Here is an 8,761-nt window from a genome sequence, read left to right on the forward strand (position 1 = left end):
GTCCTTAAGGATACAGTTCAGCACGGTGATGCCAAGGAAGCCAGTAATGGAGATGACGGTGTACTACGGATGCAGGGCAGACTATGTGTACCCAATGTAGATGGCTTGCGTGAGTTGATTCTTTAGGAGGCTCATAGTTCGCGGTACTTCATTCATCCGGGTGCTGCAAAGATGTATCAGTACATGAGATAGCACTATTGGTGGAGGCGGATGAAGAAAGACATAGTGGAGTATATAGCTCGGTGTCTAAATTGTCAACAGGTGAAATATGAGCATCAGCGACCGGGTGGATTGCTTCAGAAGTTAGAGATTCCAGAATGGAAATGGGAGCAGATCACTATGGATTTCGTTGTTGGGCTCCCACGGACTCAGCGGAAGTTTGATGCAGTTTGGGTGATCGTGGATAGGCTGACCAAATTAGCTCATTTCATTCTTGTGATTACTACTAACTCTTCAAAGCAGCTGGCGCAGGTATATATTCGTGAGATTATCAGACTTCATGGTGTATCGGAATCTATCATCTCTGGCCGGGGTACACAGTTTACCTCACGGTTTTGGAGGGTTGTACAGCGAGAGTTGGGTACTCGTGTGGAGTTGAGTACAACATTTCACCCTCAGACGGACGGACAGTCCGAACGCACTATTCAGATACTGGAGGATATGCTTCGTGCGTGTGTGATATATTTTTGGGGTGCTTGGGATCAGTTCTTACCACTTGCGAAGTTTGCTTACAACAACAGTTACCAGTCAAGCATTAAGATGGCTCCGTATGAGGCCTTGTATGGTAGGCGGTAATGGTCTCCAGTGGGTTGGTTTGAACCAGACGAGGCTAGACTATTGGGTACAGACTTGGTTCAGGATGCCTTGGAAAAGGTTAAGTTGATTCAGGATCGACTTCGTACAGCCCAATCTAGATAGAAGAGTTATGCGGATCGGAAGGTTCGTGATGTTGCATTCATGGTTGGTGAGCGGGTATTGCTCTGGATTTCACCTATGAAGGGTGTGATGAGGTTCGGGAAGAAGGGCAAGTTGAGCCCTAGGTATATTTGACCTTTTGAGATTCTTGACAGAGTTGGAGAGGTGGCTTACAAACTTGCACTACCACCTAGTCTCTCTGCGGTTCATCCGGTATTCCATGTTTCCATGATTCGGAAATATCACGGCGATCTGTCTCATGTGTTAGACTTCAGTTCGGTTCAGTTGGACAAGGATTTATCCTATGTTGAGGAACCAGAGGCTATTTTGGATAGGCAGGTTCGAAAGCCGAGGTCAAAGAACATTGCTTCCGTGAAGGTTCAGTGGAGGGGTCATCCGGTCGAAGAGGCGACTTGGGAGACCTAACATGATATGCGCAGCTGTTATCCATACTTATTCACCAGCTCAGGTATTTCTTCTAACTCCGTTCGAGGACAAACATTTGTTTTAGAGGTGGAGAATGTGATGACCCAAAAATGTCATCTTTAAATTTAATAATTAATTATGTATTCTAAGACCTCGAAAAGCACTATTTATCATTCCTCAACTTGCGTGCACAACCAGTATAACTTGTCGGAAGGTCTTTATGTGAAACATGGATTAAAATGTGAATTAGAGCTTTAAAACTCAACTGAGTTGACTTTGGTCAACATTTTAAGAAACCAGACTCAGATCAATATTTTGACAGTTCCGGTAGGTCCGTATCGTGATTTGGAACTTGGGCGTATGCCCGGAATCAAATTCCGAGGTCCCTAGCCCGAGATATGGAATTTTGAAGAAACATTAACAGTTTAAATTCAAATAGTAATCGGATGTCGAATTATATACAAATGACCCCGGAATAGAATTTTGATGATTCCAACAGCTCCGTATGGTGATTTTGGACTTAGGAGTGTGATCGAAATTTATTTTTGGAAGTCCATAGTGAAATTAGGCTTGAAATGGCTAAAATATGAATTTAAGTTTGTAAGTTTGACCGTGGAGTTAACTTTTTGATATCGGGGTCGGAATCTAGTTCTGAAAATTTTAACAGCTCCATTATGTCATTTATGACTTGTGTACAAAAGTTGAGGTCAATCGGACTTGATTTGATAGGTTTCGATATCGAATGTAGAAGTTGGAAATTCTAAAGATTTATTAGGCTTGAATCTATGTGTGATTTGGGTTTTAATTATTGTTGTATGTGATTTGAAGACTCAACTAAGTTTGTATGATGATTTAGGACTTGTTGGTATTTTCAGACGGGGTCCCGTGTACCCCGAGTGCGATCCGTATCGAAATCGGATCAATTTTTGGACTTAGGCAAATTCTGAAATTTGCAGCTTCTGGTGTCATCGCACCTACGGAGGGACTGACCGCAGGTGCGGACTCGCACAAGCGAGCTTTGGCTTGCAGAAGAGGGCGAAGGGCTGCCCAGTTGGAGGCGCAGATGCGGCTCATGTTGCGCAGAAGCGAGAGGAAGGGCACAGGTGTGGGCAAGTCCGCAGGTGCGATGGAATTTTCCGCACCTGCGAAGGCGCATATGCGGCTCAAAGCTCGCAGAAGCGAAGGCAGCTGGGCTGAGTAATTTCCGCAGACGCGGTATTTCACCGCAGGTGCGAGAATTTTATTCGCAGGTATGAAAGCACTGACCAGATTACAAAAATAGAGGGGTTCCAATATTTTTGTCATTTGTGCATTTTCAACACGGGTTTGGGCGATTTTTCAGAGAGAATTCACGGGGAAACTTGAGGTAAGTCACATGTGATCATTGTTAGTCAATTATATTGGATTATCATTGAATATTTCGAATAGATTACAAGTTTTTGAGGTGAAATTGGAGGATTTGGGCCTAGGGATTTCGAAATGAGAATTTGAGATTTGGAGGTCAAGTTGATGTCGGATATTTGTAAAAATGGTATGGTTGGACTCGTAGTTGAATGGGCGTTCATATTTCGTAACTTTCGCCGGATTCTGAGACGTGAGCCCCACAAGCCATTTTTGAGTTAATTTCGTATTTTATTAAAAAATATAGTATTTTCTTATGGAGTTGATTCTATAATTTTTGTTGACTGTATCGAATTAATTATGACTAGATACGAGTCGATCGGAATCGGAAAATCGAGGAAAAAGTATACGACTTGGTTAAATTGGAGCAAGTCGTGGTAAGTGACTTGTCTAACCTTGTGTGGGAAAAATTTCCCCTAGAATTGATATTAATGTGATTATTGAAATATGTTAAAAATCGTGTACACGAGGTGACGAGTGTGTACACGGGCTAAATGTGAAAGGTTATTTTTTTAAATTGTGTAGATCATTGTTGCGCATTTATTAAACTATTTTATCTTGTTATATTCTTCATCATTGATCTGAGATATATATACCTTAAATTTGTTTGACCTGTTCCTGCTAATTGTTATACCTGTTTAGTTGAAACCTGGTTTCTTTTATTCTGTGTATTATTTGAAGGGTGATTTTCTTAAAATTAAACATTATTTATATGAAGTATTTGATATTTAAATTGATATTGAAGCAACGTATTAAAGATTTTAAAATATTATTTTCCTGAATTATTTATTCTTGAATATTTTGTAAGATTTTTGTACTCATTGTGAAGGAGCCATGAGCTCTTTATTGTGGAAAAATATTATTTATAATTTATTTTTGGCATGAGCCGTGAGCTCTTTATTGTGAAAAAATATTGTTGTTGAATTATTTTGGCAAGTTACATTATTTGAGCACTTGAAGTGCAAATTGTGATATATTGTGATATTGATACGCATGCGGTGGTATAAGGTCTGGGTATTGAAACGCATGCGGTGAGATAAGGGTTGCTTGATACGCGTGGCTAGTAGGGGGAACTACTAGAAGTCATGCGGTGTGATAAGGATGGCTAAAACGCGAGATGCTATTTCGGAAAAAATGTTTTCTTTCAAATAAATTGTAAAGGCTCCCGCAGTGAGATAAGAAAATGAGATATTGTGAATTTACTTATGATTTGGGACTACGAGGCGGTACCTCGGGAGTGCCCTTGTTGATATTGATTTATGGCCGCAGTTGCCTTTGATTATTGTTGTGATTTCTTAAAGTTGAAAAGAATTATGTTTTGTTTCTACGAGGTATTTATTTGCCATTATTTGGTATAATTAAATGTGACATACTACTTGATTCATTTCCAACATCATTTTATTTTTTCTATATTGTTAAACATTTTACCATGCCATTATTATATTCCAGTAGGGCCTCACCTGACCTCGTCACTACTTTACCGATGTTAGGCTTGGCACTTACTGGGTACCGTTGTGGTGTACTCATACTACGCTTCTGCACATCTTTTTGTGCAGATCCAAGTACATCTTACCAGCCTAGACGTCATTGAGTTACCTGCGCCCGGTGACTTCGAGGTATATCTGTCAGCGTCCGCAGACTCCAGAGTCCCCTTCTATCATTTTTATGTTGCTTCCTTATTTTTCTTTAGACCTTGATATTTAGAGACATTGAGAATAAATTCTTAGAAGCTTGTGAATTATTTCTATCGGGTTTTGGGAATTGAAATTGTTTGAATTGTAGTTTAATTATTTTAGATATTTATTATTATTCCGCATTGATAGGCTTACCTAGTCTTAGAGACTAAGTGCCATCACGACATCCTATAGAGGGAATTTGGGGTCGTGACAACAGTATGGCCCGAGAGCTATAGATGGACATCACATACCAACAGGTGGTGTTAATTGCTAGGAGATTGGAAGGTATGCGAATCCGGGGAAGCGAAGAAAGGGAAGCTACGAGACCCCGAGATTCTGGCACATATAATAATTCTCGTGCCCCAGTTGCAGCCCGTCATGTTAGATGTTATGTGAGACATCCTATTCATTCAGCACTTCTAGCTTCCAGTGGTATTCCGTCTACTCCCAGACCTCAGGTTCCATATTATGCACCGCTAGTGTCTTCTGTACCTCCTGTACGGGGGGCTTTCAGCGGGCAGTCTAGTCAATCAGGCCCGAGTCAGTCTCAGCAGCCACGTCCTCCGAGGGCTTGTTTTGAGTGTGGTGACACTCGTCATATCATGAGGGATTGCCCTAGACATAGGAGGGGTGCACCTCCACGGATTTTTGAGGCCCCACCTATTCCACAGGGCCCTCAATCTTCTCAGGCCATGATTAGTGCGCCAGTTGCCACTCCACCTGCACAGCCAGCCATAGGCGGAGGTTGGGCAGGTAGAGGTCGCCCTAGAGGAGGAGGCCAGGCCAGATATTATGCCCTTCCTGCTAGGACAGAGGTCGTTGCATCCAATTCTGTTATCACAAGTATTAGTCTGATCTGTCATAGTGATGCATCAGTCTTATTTGATCCAGGCTCCACTTATTCTTATGTGTCATCTTATTTTGCCCCGTATTTGGGCGTATCACGTGATTCCTTGAGTTCTTCTGTTTATGTATCTACACCCGTAGGTGAATCTATTATTGTGGACCGTGTGTATCAGTCATGTATAATTGTTATCAAAGGTTTTGAGAGCAGAGCTAATTTATTATTGCTCAGTATGGTGGATTTCGATATTATTTTGGGCATGGACTGGTTGTCGCCCTATCATGCTATTCTTGATTGTTACGCCAAGACAATGACATTGGCTATGCCACGTCTGCTGCGGCTAGAGTGGAGAGGTACCTCAGATCATATTTCTAGCAGGGTTGTTTCATTTCCTACAGCTCAACAAATGGTTGAGAAATGGTGTGATGTGTATCTGGACTATGTGAGAGATGTTAGTATTGATACTCCTATTGTGGATTAAGTTTCTGTAGTAAGGAAGTTTCTTGATGTATTTCCGGCAGATCTTCCAGGTATGCCACCCGATAGAGATATTGACTTTGGCATTGATTTATTATCGGGTACTCAGCCCATTTCTATTCCACCATATCGTATGGCCCCAGCAGAGTTGAAAGAATTAAAATAACAATTACAGGAATTACTTGATAAAGGCTTCATTCAGCCTAGTGTATCGCCTTGGGGTGCTCCTGTCTTATTTGTGAATAAGAAGGATGGTTCTATGCGGATGTGCATTGATTACCGCCAGCTGAACAATGCTATAGTGAAGACCAGGTATCCATTGCCACGTATTGGTTATCTATTTGATCAGCTTCAGGGTGCCAGAGTGTTCTCTAAAATTGACTTGCATTCAGGCTATCATCAGTTAAAAATTCGGGAGCCAGATATCCCGAAGACTGCTTTCAGGACTCGGTACGGTCATTACGAGTTCCTTGTGATGTCTTTTGGGCTGACCAACGCCGCAATAGCATTTATGCACTTAATGAATAGTCTATTCCAGCCCTATCTTGATTCTTTCATCATTGTGTTTATTGACGACATTCTGGTGTATTCCCAGAGTCGGGAAGATCATGAACAACACCTGAGAACTGTGCTTCAGACTTTGAGAGAAAATAAGTTATATGCCAAATTTTCTAAGTGTGAATTTTGGCTTGATTCGGTAGGATTTTTGGGTCATATAGTTTCATGCGAGGTGATCAAGGTAGATCCGAAGAAGATTAAAGCATTGCAGAGTTGGTCCAGACCGTCCTCCTTTACGAAAATTCGGAGTTTACTTGGTGTGGCAGTGTATTGTCATCGATTTGTAAAGGGTTTCTCTTTTATTGCTGCATCTATGATCAAATTGACCCAGAAGGGTGCTCCGTTCAGGTGGACCGAGGAATGTGAGGAGATCTTCCAAAAGCTCAAGACTGCTTTGACTATAGCCCCAATATTGGTATTACCTACAGGTTCAAGGGCTTATACTGTGTATTGTGACGCATCGCATATTGGCCTTGGCAAAGTGTTGATACAAGACGGTAGGGTGATTGCCTACACGTCCAGACAGTTAAAGGTACATGAGAAGAATTATCCGGTTCACGACCTTGAGTTAGCAGCTATTGTTCATGCCTTGAAGATTTGGCGGCATTATTTGTACGGTGTAAATTTTGAGGTCTACACCGATCATCGGAGTCTACAACATATGTTTAAGCAAAAGGATCTTAATTTGCGGCAACGGAGATGGTTAGAGTTGCTTAAGGATTATGATATCGGCATTCTCTATCATCGTGGTCGATGCCTTGAGTCGTAAGGCGGAGAATTTGGGCAGCTTAGCATATTTACTAGTAGCGGAGAGGCCTTTAGCCTTGGATGTTGAGGCCTTGGCCTACTGGTTTGTTAGACTAGATGTTTTCGAGCAGAGTCGAGTTTTGGCTTGTGTGGTTTCTCAGTCTTCTCTTTATGATCGTATCAGGGAATGTCAGCATGATGACCCCCATCTGCTTGTCCTTAAGGATACAGTTCAACACAATGATGCCAAGGAAGTCACTATTGGAGATGACGATGTATTACGGATGCAGTGCAGGCTATGTGTGCCTAATGTAGATAGTTTGCGTGAGTTGATTCTTTAGGAGGCTCACAGTTCATGATACACCATTCATCCGGGTGCTACAAAGATGTATTAGGATTTGAAACAACACTATTGTTGGAGGCGGATGAAGAAAGACATAGTGGGGTATATAGCTCGGTGTCTAAATTGTCAACAGGTAAAATATGAGCATCAGCGACCGGGTGGATTGCTTCAGAAGTTAGAGATTCCAGAATGGAAATGGGATAGGATCACTATGGATTTCGTTGTTGGGCTCCAACGGACTTAGAGGAAGTTTGATGCAGTTTGGGTGATTGTGGATAAATTGACCAAGTCAGCTCATTTCATTCTTGTGATTACTACTTACTCTTCAGAGCAGCTGGCTCACGTATATATTCGCGAGATTGTCAGACTTCATGGTATACCTGTATCTATCATCTCTGACCGGGGTACACAGTTTACCTCACAGTTTTAGAGGGCTGTACAACGAGAGTTGGGTACTCGTGTGGAGCTGAGTATAACATTTCACCCTCAGACGGATCGATAGTCCGAACGCACTATTCAGATACTTGAGGATATGCTCCGTGCGTGTATGATAGACTTTTGGGGTGCTTGGGATCAGTTCTTACCACTTGCAGAGTTTGCTTACAACAACAGTTACCAATCAAGCATTTAGATGGCTCCGTATGAGGCCTTGTATGGTAGCCGGTGCCGGTCTCCGATGGGTTGGTTCAAACTGGATGAAGCTAGATTATTGGGTACAGACTTGGTTCAGGATGCTTGGAAAAGGTTAAGTTGATTCAGGATCAACTTCATACAACCCAATCTAGACAGAAGAGTTATGTGGATTGGAAGGTTTGTGATATTGCGTTCATGGTAGGTGAGCGGGTCTTGCTCCGGGTTTAGCCTATGAAGGGTGTTTTGAGGTTCGGGAAGAAGGCCAAGTTGAGCCCTAGGTATATTGGGCCTTTTGAGATTCTTGAGAGAGTTGGAGAGGTGGCTTACAGACTTGCACTACCACCTAGTCTCTCTGCAGTTCATCCGGTATTCCATGTTTCTATGCTTCAGAAATATCACGGCGATCCGTCTCATGTGTTAGACTTCAGTTCGGTTCAGTTAGACAATGATTTGTCTTATGTTGAGGAACCAATGGCTATTTTAGATAGGCAGGTTCGAAAGTTGAGGTCAAAGAATATTGCTTTCGTGAAGGATCAGTGGAGGGGTCATCCGGTCGAGGAGGCAACTTGGGAGACCGAGCATGATATGCGCAACTGTTATTCACACTTACTTTTTCTAACTCCATTTAAGGACAAACGTTTGTTTTAGAGGTGGAGAATGTGATGACCTAAAATGTCATCTTTAAATTTAATAATTAATTTTGTTGTCTAAGACCTCGAAAAGTACTATTTATCATTCCTC

Source organism: Nicotiana tomentosiformis, chromosome 3 (genome assembly GCF_000390325.3).
Source record: "Nicotiana tomentosiformis chromosome 3, ASM39032v3, whole genome shotgun sequence".
Taxonomy (NCBI): domain Eukaryota; kingdom Viridiplantae; phylum Streptophyta; class Magnoliopsida; order Solanales; family Solanaceae; genus Nicotiana; species Nicotiana tomentosiformis.